Below are 14,320 nucleotides of genomic sequence, written 5' to 3'. Positions count from 1 at the left end.
TTGTTGGATTCTGATAGGTCAAATGTAAACTGGAGCTTGACGCATGTCAAGCCACCAATTAATACAAGATTATGCACTGTCATTTCACACTGTTGCCATTTCTTGTAAAATATAATAAAGTTATGTATACAATATACATATAAGTAAAGAAATTAATTGAAGTTCATATAGTTTAGTTATAGTAGTAATAAATAGTATGAGCATAAAATCTAGTCGCAAGTCTTTTGTCCTTACAATAAACAGACGGGCGAATAAGTGAACACAACACAACTTCTAAGGAAATTATTTTATGTATGTTATGTTTTTTGTATATTCCTATTCATAAGCGTTATTATGTTACATTATTGTTACTTTGTTGTTAGTAACGTTGTTACGTTAACGCCACCTTTCAGGCTTTGTAAATCAATGACACATTGCGACGTTTCTGCAAACAGACAGAATGTATTCGGGTTTTTAGCTGACTGTGTGTCTACTATCTAGTTATGCTAAACGTACGCTTTGTTTTGCTTATGTGAAAATGTCACAAAGTATTCTTTTGAACAACGCGCCTATAGATTTTTTTACATTTCTTATAATCTATTATTATTTTCTGGTTATATTATTTTACTATGTGCTTATCTTATATTTTATATATGTTCAAGGTATTTTTTAAAAAAATTTTAACTTGGCGATTAAAAAGAGTGGCGGGGAGTTTATTGCCAGTTCTTCTCTTGCGTTCTACGCCCTGGATTTGAGAACTGGCAGTAAATGTAAAATTAGAATCATTTAATGAATATTTCTTTTTTTTTGACCTTCATAAGTGTACATTATGTTACCTATATGGATAAATGATTTTTTGTGTTTTGTTTTGTTTAATTTATATATTTTTATAAAATTCATGTTTACTGTAATTATTGTCATACATGAGGGAAGATTTTGTAAAATATTCAGTAGATTTAGTACTATGTATGATGTTGTAAACTTAATAAATAAATAAATAGTGTAATATTCAATAAATAATTATACTTTATTTATGAGAGAAATATAGTTGTGACAAAATTCATCTAACACTAGTTCCTACAACAGAGAGCCCCTTTGTTGAAGAACTGGTGGTGTTAACTAGATTACAATTATTTCGTCGTATGTGATGCTTAAACATTATTTTAAGATGTAGTCATAATGTTATATCAAATCAAACAAAAGTCGTATTAGACTTTAAGTATCCGTATATGTATGAGTAATATGTATAAGTCTACGTATAACAAACTCCGTATTTGTGTGACGGAGTCAACACTCTGTATATTAACATATAATCACTAAAGTGTGTATCAATATGCGTAACAGTATAATATCTTAAATTAACGAAGATCGAGAATGATTTCAACTCCAGCACTGAGTTATTGATTTCTATCTATCTATATTCAGTTTTTAGCCCCATTATACATATTATATGGCGATTTCAAAACCAAAAAAATATTTGTAATTTCTTGACAAGCCTAGGCGACCTGCGTTTTCTTTCAAGCAGTTCAATCCTAAATTACATCACAACAATCTAAGTTCTGTAAACAAATTAAACTTGTTAAAAATAAAACCCTTATAACCCTACAACCCAAGAATTATGATAAAAATTTTGCCTTTAATATTTACTTACCGAAATTTTTAGAAGTTGATTTTAAGGCTCAGTTTCATTCTGCGATACCGAGATGTTTCATTCAAAAGCACTAGAGGTTTGAAGGACTTAAATTTGTCTTGGGTTTCATTGATGTTTTGATTTGATATGAGCTTAAACATTGAAAGATTTCTTTTGACTTTGTATGGAAATTTTATTCTACTTAAACGTTTTGTTGCACAATACAGAGTACTTATTTATTTCTTTTTCATGGGCAGGTCACTAACCTGACGCTAAGTGAAACCGCCGCAGACACTCACACTGCCATAGGGCTCGCAAGTGCTTTGCGGCCTTTAATGAAATGGATCGTTTATATATTGAAGGACCCTAAGTTAAATTGGTTGAGAAATACTTCAGTGGGATGGTGGTGTGCGACAAATCTATCGTAAAAACGCTCAGTTGTATGATGATGGACGTCGAGGATATACGGGTGGAATTTCGTATTTGCCTTGACGTCCGAAAACTCAACTGCAAGCATTAAATTTATCACTCTACATGTGAAGGTGTTTTATAGATCTTTATGTTCTTGCTAAATTAGCATTCAACCAAGGGTGCCTTCCCATTTCAAGTATATATGTATTGATCTAGTTTTGAATCCAGTATCTATATAATTTAACCCGTGATACGGTAATACAATTAGAAATGAAAAAATACAAATATCACACGACTTCGCCTTAACAACTTTGTATAATCCCATCACTTGTGAATCCATTAAACTTTGAGTTATTTTTTCAAAGTTACCCAATATATCGTGATATATAAACTTTAATAGAATATGCAGATACTTAAGTGGAAGTTTGACTCGCAAACTTATTTTATTAGGCTTTGAAAATTTATAAGTACGATGAAGTAGTTCATTATCTATTTCAGATTTATATAAATTTGGCACTATGGTGGTGTCTTAAAACTAACCATGGATTCTCAAGGGCATAGAAATAAGAAGATGCTGCCAAAATGTGTGTTATCTCCAAAGTCGGGCATACTTCCAAAAAGCCTCAAACGAATACTTTGCACACTAAAATTGTGAACATACCCACTAGATCCATAGGTATATAGGTACAATTGTATGTGATTTTAGTAAAACTTTTGTATTAGGTATACATTAAAGAAAAACACTTTTTTAACGGATTATAGATATGTATTATTATATTTAAACTTATAATTATTTGTACATAATTTTAAATTTAAACCGACGTTTCGCGTGCTTTACAGCGTGCGTGGTCACGGTGACTGAAGACAAAGGTGTTAAATGTCAAAAAGTATTACAGCTGCAGAAAATGTTGTGTTATCTGTATTTATTTCCCCGGAGTTGGTATCGACTAAAAGATGTAGGGTTTTTGCAGAAATTGCTCACGGTGTCCTCCGTGACCACGCACGCTGTAAAGCACGCGAAACGTCGGTTTAAATTTAAAATTATGTACAAATAATTATAAGTTTAAATATAATAATACATATCTATAATCCGTTAAAAAAGTGTTTTTCTTTAAATGTGTAAAAGTTATGTAAATAAAAGACAATACTAGGTATACATTATTTTTTATCATATCTGCTATGTTTAGGTTTTGGTGTAAGAATAACATTATTTCTCATAAGAATCGATACATAATTTACTCACTGAGCACCAATATATAAAACTTAATAATTAGAAGTTTGTATATTGGATGGTTACCTAACATGGTTACCAAGAGATTTTAGTAAAATATAAAAAAATGTTACTATATTTTTAATAAAATAAATATTACATTTAAACACATATCTATATAAGATATTTGGTCCACGATTAATATGTCGTAGATAAAACTCCCAATAAACTCAGTAATAATTCAGATCAAAACCATAGATGTTTTTTGACCGTTCCTTGAAATTCTCCTATTAGCTCACAACTACAGCTGAGGGTAGTGAAATGCACAGCCATGATATTTATAGTTCAAACTAAATTATTAAAATATAATATAATATTAGTTATAATTGAATAGAATTATGAAATTTGCTGAATCATTACAATGCAATATTAACAGTAACCTTCCACACAAATAATTTTATTCCGCCATTTAGAAAAATATCTTATAGATTATGCAAGGTCCTATGTTATCGTACCCAAATAGGAGGCAGTCGTCTCGGCGCCTTATCTGCTTCTCCGCCAACTAGTTTACGTCACACAGAGTGATTCTTCATATAATTTATAATACTGTCTATAAAATATTTTTACGACCATAAAAGGAACCTGTGTGTAGTTAAAATAATTATCAAACTTTATGCGTTTACAGATTTGTATTATAATCGCGGTCTGTCCCGGTTTGTTTTTTCTGGATGGATATTTACTCTTTAAAACATAATGGAAATCTAATTTTGATGATAATATATCTTTTTATACTTATGGTATCGTAAATTACAGACAAATCTACTTGCCTATAAAAAAACAAAAAGTTCCATACCTTATTTTGAAGCTCAATATATGTTTTAATAAAAATACTTTGGAATAGACCTCATAATAATTCAACATTACTTGTTCCCATTTTCCTAAACTAGTCTGGCCTCGGGCCAACTGAGGACATTCTCAAATACCCTAGATAACGCAATTTATTTTTCGTTGATGAACTGTTAAAAGAAATTCTCTCATATATTATTTATAAAAAATATATAGACTAATATTATTGTCAAATATAAACTAAATATATATGCGTCAACACGTAGATTTTATATTAAAAAATGATGGAATAAATGAACATATTTTAATCCGAAAAAAATTATTAAAAGCCCTAGTAGAATAGTAAATTAATAAAGTAAATATCAGTCCTATAGTTATTTCATGTTCATGCTTCGAATTAGATAAAACCTGATTGGTGTTATTTCCCCAACAAGTTTTGAATACGATTTCCGACACAAAGATAACGCGGCAGAAATAGAAATAGGTATACTTATTAAACTATATTATATACTTTTTTTAATGTAACAGACCATGGATATTCGCATTGCCAGAAGGTGGGCAAGTGCATTGCCCGCCCTTTAAGAATTGATACGCTCTCTTCTTGAAGCATCTTATGTCGAAATGTACTTGCCGAGAAACAGTTGTAACTCTACAGAAGACGTAGTTTCACAAACTCTACGTCATCGTTCCTATGCCCTTGGCCTTGCTTCGACTGGTAGCTATTTGGGTTTTGAACATTGTCTACGTAATAAAAAGAGGAGGCATAAATGCTTTTACGCAGTTAATCGAATCTAGACGGAACTCTAGGGAAGTTCCATCGCTAAAGCATAAATGAACATTTGATTAAATTGCAGCTATGTACAATAAGGGCGTAAATTTTGATGAAATACTAGAAAACTATTAACATAATTGTTAGCAATGTTTTAAAACAACATTTTAAAAACCGTTAATACATTCACCATATTAATTCCAACAAAAAAGTTAAAAACAAAAAGAATTCACTCACAATGATATCTGGTCCATAAATAACTGTATGAAGCGTTTTCAACGCGCAATAATTAAAAGAGGGAAACAGTTACCTGCAGATAATATAGGACTGTTCGCTGTATTTGATTTATTGCATTTTTATCTGCTTTTCATTTTCACTCTTTGACTTATCATTTGTAAAATACTACTTAAGCGAGGCTTTCATTACAATTTTAAAGTATCGAAACAATCCATAATGGATTATAGTTTTATACTGTTTTATTTATTAAACACATAGTATGGACATCTAGTAGAGCTCATATAAGTGCTCTTTTTCGGATCCGAATGGAGGGGGGCCATAGTAGCGGTGCCGCCCACTAGGATACGTGCGAGCGTCCCGTTCAATTTTTTAAACCATTACCATCCTTAACTCTCGGTAGTAGTATTCTTACCTCTGAGCGGGAGCTCCTCGATTTTTCAAGAGTGATTCGAATCTTCGACGACCAGACTTTCCAATCGCCATTGATCCATTGAATTGCGTCTGCATCTGTAACCACATTTACCAGATTCCACATTTTCAGAGTTGTTCTGCTTTGCAGATATTAATTGTTACTGCGTTTTGCTATCGCAGTCAAGGCAGAATACGAAATACCACCCGTGTCATAAAGATGTAGTTCATTGCACAAATTGTTTTTTGAGGCTTTGCCGCGCACCACCACTTTGTGGAACCAGTAGTCCATTGTAGTATTTTTAGACAATTGCACTTTGGGTCTATGAAAAACAAGAAGGCTGGCAAACAAATTGCGAGCCTTCTTGCAATGTGAGTGTCCATGGGCAGCGATTTCACTTATCATCAGGCGAGCCGTCTGCAGTTGCCCGTTTGTTGTCATATAAAAAAATACAAATGCGTTCGTTTGAGAAATTAAACTATATTTAATACATTATGTCAAACAAATTTCATAAGATTGGCGATACTTAAGAAAAAAAGCAAAGTAAACTTCTATGCCCAAAGTAGCTTAGATTAATGTCCAAGTAAACTCTCCGAGAAAGATCAGTCTGTTCTGAATAAAAAATAAAGGTAACTTTCCCGTGTTAAACCCACATGAGGCAACATTTCTTCTAAGTAATTAATTTTGTGCTACAGCTTAAGGCGAACACCTTCTGTATTTTATTTCTTAGTGTAATAAATTGTTTCTCATGAACAATATGATGTATTTGTGTTTTATAGTTTGGTTTTGAGAGAGCAGATTATAACTTATTTAATACAGACGTAAATAACTTTGGCATAATATATATTAATGTTCATAAATATTTTTTAAAGAGTAGTCTTTCAGATTTCTCATTGGCCTAGTGGCATGGCCGTGCACTTAACACTCGCTCTTACGGTACAGAAAAACTTCGTCAGGAAACGGGTATGCCTCAGACCCAAAAAAAGCTAGTGTGTCTAAATCACAGAAGGCTGGACTAACTTGCTCCACAAAAAATATATAATCACGAAACACACAGAATTCAGTCCTAATTGGTAGCTGTCCTGGTTTTTTTATTTTTTTTGTATTCAATCGCATTTTGTCAATATCAGATAAAGCGTTGCTTTGTGTATATAATAACCGCTAATGTCTGTTAAAGTTTTATTTAAATGCCATTTTTTAAAGTTACATAATATGTACTACTTTAGTATTGTATATATTGTATTGAGATTAGATCTCAGAGGTGAGAAAACTTCGTATCTGATAGTCTAATTAACGGATGGCAAACCTTCTCCTTAACTAATAACTATTAGTTTAATGTGTCTCTTAAATGTGGAAACACTTCTCGTAATTACATACACACACTACCAAGTCATTAACTTTATATTTCTGTAGGTAATATTATATATAGAAATCGATGGGACAGATTAAGATGCTAGTGCTTTAAGCTACTTTGCGGCTGCACTAGGACTTTTCTAAATTATTTAATTTCTTTTATTAAGAACTAGAATTGAATGCATTAAAAAAAATATGTTTGTAATGGCGTATAAGATACAGGTATCACTTATTCCAGATCATTAAATTCCTCCTATTTTCTTATGACATAATTTTACTAAGTTAATATTAAACTTAGACAGAGTTAGTCATCTTTGACACTGAAGTGTCCAATATTCATTTTTGTCTGGATCTTCGGCTCCTCGATAATTTTTATTTGCCGTGATTTATAAATGTGATGGTAATTTATGGTATGAGGGAGTATTGATGACTGACGCCGACAGAGAAGCGCTTAGCCTCTCGGAAAACGCTACACTGCTCTATATAATAAATGGTATCTTTAAACATTGATTATTCGGCATAACATTAATAAATTACCTTTACATATTGTTTAGGAACATAGAAAGCCTAATTTCTTACGTCGTTTACACCCAATGTAAATGTAACTTAACCCCGCCGACTAGTTAATATTAAACCCGTTTTACAATTATTTCAATACGGATAACCGAGCGTTGAATTATTGATAGACACTTTAAAAGGGTTAAAGGGTGCTTACAGTTAGAGAGGGTAAAGGTTTTGCCACTATATCCTAATAAAGTAGGTTTTAAGTCGCCATGTTTGATTACTTTGAGTGTTTTGTTTTATTTGATTGGGTATTTATTAGCTATTTGAAATGTTTTTTTTTTATTTTATTTATTTAAGCATTCCTACAGCTTATCACTAAACAATATCCAAACAATTACATTATACACAAAATCCAAAACGGAATAAACATTGAAACAGAAACATAAAGCACAGTTTTACAAAGTACAGTTGTAAGATTGATTGATTGGTAGATTAAAATATATATTTAAAATGAAGGAACAAACAAAGCCATTATTAGTAAAAGATACCTGAGTTTTTTAAATATTTTTTTAAGTTATATAAATAAATATGAGATTCATTTCTATTAATTCTGTATCGTGCGCTATATATACGAATACGTCAATGTCAAGCGACGTAAATTGTCAATAGTTAAGTGAGAATATGAGTGATCGTAGACGTCATACCGTCTCCACCGGTTAGGTGTTCCTCATTAAAACCTTTTTCACTATTATCACAGTGTTCTTTTATTTGTCCTCCTCATACATACGTATAACATCGACAAGCTGCCTTGGGTGTACGAAGTGAATTAAACATATCTGATTGCCTTGCAAAAGACGGCATTCCCTTTGCTAATAAGGCAATGGCTTTGAAATTTACAGTAGAACCTGTTGCAACAACTACCCTCAAAAAGAAAGCATTGTGTACAAGTATAATTTATTTTGGATACAGGTGAAAGGGAGAGACCAGCTTTTTTGTTGTACCGGTAATGCATAGCTGCTGTAAAAAATAAATAAAGCAGTGGGTCTACAACCTCTTTAGGTCTTGGCCTCAGATTTCTGAATGTGTTTCATGATCACTTTTAAATCTAATAGGTAAGTACCTGTGATCAGCCTCCAGTACCTGACACACGTCGCTGACTTTTTGGGTCTAAGACTTGTCGATTTAGTATATATTATTTGATTTTATTTACGATCTGTAATACACCTTTAAAAATTTCACTTCTTTCATTTTTATACATAGAATGCTATAAATTCCATGGCCCAATCTCTTTTGCAAGATAATTTTCATAGAAAGCTGATATTAATAATAGTTCATTAAATTTCAGCCTAATTTACATAATATTAAGTGTATACAATATTATTTAACGCTTACTTCGCCAAACTACTCATCCGAAAAAGAGATATATAATATATGTAGATATAAATACCTAATGAAACCCAAAATTTACCCATATTTTTGAACACAAACTATATGAGGCATATTTAAAGTACGCGTCCGTCACATTAAGGTTACGTATGAAATCCAACGTTACCCATACTTTGCAAGTTTCATATGTATGTTAAATTAAGACTGGAACTGCTAAGACTAACAAGTAGTTCTACCTCGTCCAAAGTTTACATTCCCCCGCAACTATGTTATGAGTTCACACTACACTAGCGCCACGATATATTGGCCGTTCTATGAATCTAGTAATTTTATTGATAAAAGTTTGCCAACGCTCGGCTCACTGATACATTGGTAAAACCATAAAATACTACTACTTAATTTAATTCAAAAATTACGTATCTGAAACGTCAACAATCAACTTAGAAACGTCCTAATTAAGGTGATTTATATTTTGCTATGACTTTCAACATACAAAACAATACATATTCTACAATTGTATTATCACATGCAAAATGCACAACATTGCAACATACATTTTAAATATATCAAATAACAAAAACCACTTCCATTAATAAATACCATATATATTTAATTATCTTGTAATCGTTAGTTTGCATACTTAGAACAAAACCATAAAAGACGAGCATGCCTAGTGACTGTCATAAAAGTGAAGGAAGCGAGGTAAGTCACGACCGTAGCAAGAGAGTTCTGCCTACCTCTTCGGAAAAAAGACGAGATGATATAAATATTTAATTAAATTTACCAATTATCTAATATCCCAATTAATATTACAAAATCCAAACGATTATTATAAAACTTTATGGACGAACATTGCTACCTTCATAACGTACCACCGATAGAATATTCTATCTTCTAAACTTGCCTACGCCTAGCTTTAGAATGACGCACTTATCATAGATATTAACCTGCCTGTCTACGCGATTTTGTGTGAAATAAAAACTGTAGCGCACAACTTTGACTTTCATTTGTGTATATTGAAACTAAGTTAACATAAGTTAAAACCGAGCTTTTGCTAAACCAATACATTTTACGATGCGAACCGGGCGGGTTGCTAGTGATTAATTTAAGTAGGTGTGCAAGAAGGCGTTATATTGTGATGGCACTTTATCTAAGGATTTAAAGCCAAGAGCGGGTGTATTGTTCCTACTGCATTTCTCAAGTACAGTCATGTACATTGGTGGATTGAAAAACGTTTAGTCATTCATTTTCGTTTATGAACTTCGCTAAGTCTAAGTGGTTTTATTGACTTATATAAACGTAATATAAGCGTAATAGTTTAAAGTCCTGTCGCGATTATATATAAAGTGCCACAGACTGATGAATATACATTTAAGGCACATTTGGTTGGACAGGTTCTCATCTCGAAGGTAAGATTATCGAAAGAATATAAAAAGTTACTTCGTCTTAATATTCACACCACTTTCACTTCAGCGACAATTGTTTTGTCAATTGTCAATATTGAATAATTTAAGTATTCTTAGTACTAAATTCTCTTCTTCTATTTTAAAACGTTACAATCAATACTGCCAAAGTGGTTATGAGAGATGGCAGTCAAAAGTAGCAGACACAGAAGGTGTCCAACGAATCTGATTCTAAAATTTAAAAACCGATAACCTACCGTTATTTAAAACTTTTCTTGATGAATCACTAAAGCGATCATTAAAAATTAACAACAATAATTGTTTATTAAAACCACTTCTGTACTTGATACTATCGCCACGAATTGCGCACCGGCGACACAACTGCAACTCGAAAATGGAGAAAATTGAAAAGGAAAATATCACGGCTTCTACGTGTCTTATCTTCTGTGTAAGTTTTCTTTGAGATTAAGAAATAAAGAATTGAGAAATAATTACTTTGAAAAATGTACTCACTTCACATTGGAGCTTTTTTATAACAGCTTTATTGAATTTTGTAAGTACAGTATTATCTGGGATGTCGTAGCCATAATAATGGGTAATATTTAATTGTTATAAGCCTTACTTCAGATACCAATGTTACCATACCATTTATTAAGTAATTATGTAATACTTTTATTTAATTTATTTAGTAATTATTTAATACTTTTAGGTATTTAATAAAATAAGCTACCGTTACAGATTAATCCAATGCGGTATTTACATTTATTTCAAAACCAATACATACATATATATATATATATATATATATATATATATAAATAACAAAATATAAAACAGTATTTGATTAAAATATTTGCTATTTTATACAGTACTAGCGGATCCGACAGACGTTGTCCTGTCTACACGTCTTTAATTTCAAAATTTCAATTTTTAATAAGCCATTTTGATGGAAATTATTATTCAAATGTTATGACAATATCTAACGATCCAGCACATGGTCACACACGATATAACACAATGATAACAAAACTTTTTTTAAATTTCGGGACAGACTAAAATTAAAATTCGAATATTATTTAAAATTTGACACTGCGATGGTAGCGCCGTCTGTCGGATCCAATGTAAAACATTCCAAAATCAACAACAACTAATAAATTGAAAATTAATTAAAAAAACATTGTCCAGCGGACAAAATTGTGAATCTAAACCATTCCCAGATCCCCTTGAACACACACAAAAAATTTCGTCTAAATCGGTCCAGTCGTTTAGGAGGAGTTCAGTCACATACACACGCACACAAGAAATACATATATTAAGATAGGAACTAACGTGTAGACGTTAATTTACTCAACAGATAATTTAGAACGTCATTAATCTATGCAGTTCATTAATTATTTCCTTATATGATGATATGTGTAACCAATATTAGAAGATAAGAAAAGCCATTTGTCTCATTTCTCTGTGACTTTAAACTCTTTTTTTTAACTAAAAATAAACAACTTAATAGTTGTCGTTTCCATTTTGATAGCAGCGTCTCTTCAGCAAATTGAATGAGGGTCCATCAAGAAAAGACCATACAAAAAAATCTTATACTAAAAAAAATCGGCAACGCGCAAGAGTTCTGTTCTATAAAAAAACTTATGATTCACACTTTAATATAAAGACAAAGTATTGGCAGGTCGTTTGCGTTAATTAATTAGACGTTGGGTATATCAACTTGCTCATCAAAATTTGCTGTGGGAAGAAACCAGACTTATTCTAGTTATATTCAAGAGGATCGGCATGTATAAACGAGTTAAAAAAAGTGAATGAACTGTAATTTAGTTTAATCTACGATGTTTTCAACCACTACTGCTACAACCACCGAAATGTAAACAAAATTAAAGATGCCTGGGTTTCAACGAACTACAGACTATATCACATATAATTTATATCATCAGCATAAGGTTAAAAATTATTTCGAACTACCATTAATTGAAATTTCAACAACATTACCACAAAAAGACGTCACAAGTGAGCTTACTTTAGGAAATCAATATAACACGGAACTTCCCTGATCGGGTTTTAATTATAAATTAAGGTTAAAATCAAGTTAGGATGAAATATTGCTTTATAACAGGTGATTTGCGAAATCTGTTATTAGGATTCTAATAAAGTATTGAGAATGATTAAACTAGATATATATTGAAAAAATGAGTACAGTAATGATATATATTCTTAACAAAAAGTTTATTCGTTTTTTATGAACCGAAAGCCTATCGTATTATAATAATAAACTATTTTTTTACATTTAAAACGACGACTATTTTGACGACTTCGAGGTACCTTAAAGTCCAATAGAATATCTGGTAATCCTAATTGACGGTATCTTTATATTTTTCGAAACTTTAAGTTAAAAAAATTATTTGTGTAACGCAAGGTTCCTGAAATTCTCAATAAAGGTTTTCGGACTTGTTTGAAACAATTGATTGGGCTAAGCTACGTGACAAGATTACATGAAGTTGCTGACGTGTTTAACAAATACCTTCAGGAAATTACATCTTGGCTAAGCTGGGTTTTAACGATGCGAAAAGGAAACCTCATTATTTGTTTCACACTTGAAGAAGAAAATGTATGAATTTATTGTTTGTGCAGTTTTACCCAAACATCAACCTCAAGGTCAAGAAGAACCTGCCTACTATTATAAAAATATAATTTAATATGCCTGTACATCATAAAAATATAAATCTTAATATATATAAATTACGTGTCACATTGTTTGTCCGCTATGGACTCCTAAACTACCGAACCGATATCAGTCAAATTTGCACACCGTATGCAGTTTGATCTAACTTAAAAGATAGGATAGCTTTCATCTCATTTTATAGCCGCAATATTATTTGATACAATTCTAACAGATGGCGCTGTGTTAAAATTACCAACATTTTACATAAGCTAACGTTTCATATAAGTTATCCTATCTCATAAGTAGTTTACTACTATGTGATATAACAAAAACCTTAGCCACAGCAACGCTTGGCCAAGTCTGATAGTAATATATAAATTGAATTTTGTTGGTAATGAGCGTTTTTTAGCTTTTACTTTGTCAAATGCTTGGCGCAGCGTGACCCTGTGGATCCAGGTTTCAGTCGTTATAATTTATGGGCCAACTAAGCCACGCAACCATATTTTTTTCTATGTTAAAATTATCTTAAATGCAAACCCGGTAATAACCTCTCTGAAATACGAATTGGTTCAAATTTGCTAAGACAAAACGTGATTTGATAATGAGACGATTTACGTAAATAATAGGCTATTATGCGTAACAATGGGAGCAGATCTCATTAAGCAATTCAAAGAATCGAACCCTTTGTCATACCCTTAAACGAAATCAAAGGCCTAATTGCCCGGGGCATGCTTTTAAGTACGGCGGTGTTAAAATCTATTATCTGGATTACATTCGGTATACCAAAATTGGAAAAGTTAATCCATTTCTAAAGCTTCACAGAAGTCAGACAAGCCAAGACAAACACTGACAAAAATGTTTTAGTCGTATAAAATTACATAACATCGACGATTTTATATAGGTATCTGTAGCCATAATCGGTATGGTCATGAGCCATAATCGGGCTCTCGCATAAATGTCCATTATATTACCTAAATAAAAAAAATAAAATGATCAATAAACGTATCAAATAAACAGCGATGAATCTATGTAATTTAATGCCCAATATGACGAATGATATAAAAAAAGTGTACCCAATGAAAGGACTCCGTTTGAACTTATTGTTCCTTAGTTAGGCTTTTCATATAATTGTTCGTTAAATAATCGACTCTGAGTGCGACCTTTCGCCCTATCCGCCGTAAGCATTATGAACTGTGTAACCGAAAAGCCTCTGTATAAATAATAGATTCTGAGACACGTACAAAATTAACTAGATTCGGTATTGGTATGAACGTGGTTAGAAACTTATCCTGAATACAAATTGATAGTTGTATTTATGAAATGGGCAGCCTTTAATAATTATTCGACATTTTATGAAAATTTGTATTTTATTATAATCACAGATTGATATTTGTTACTAGTGTGGGGACAGCTGTCGACGTGTGCGATGACGAGTCGCACGGTAGTTGTCTCCGTTGTCTTGACTCAATACTGGCTCTAAGAGGGACTGTCCAGAGGGGATGGTCAATCCGAATGATA

This window comes from Pieris rapae, chromosome 11, assembly GCF_905147795.1.
Source record: "Pieris rapae chromosome 11, ilPieRapa1.1, whole genome shotgun sequence".
NCBI lineage: Eukaryota > Metazoa > Arthropoda > Insecta > Lepidoptera > Pieridae > Pieris > Pieris rapae.
Note: the sequence above shows the minus strand (reverse complement) of the source record.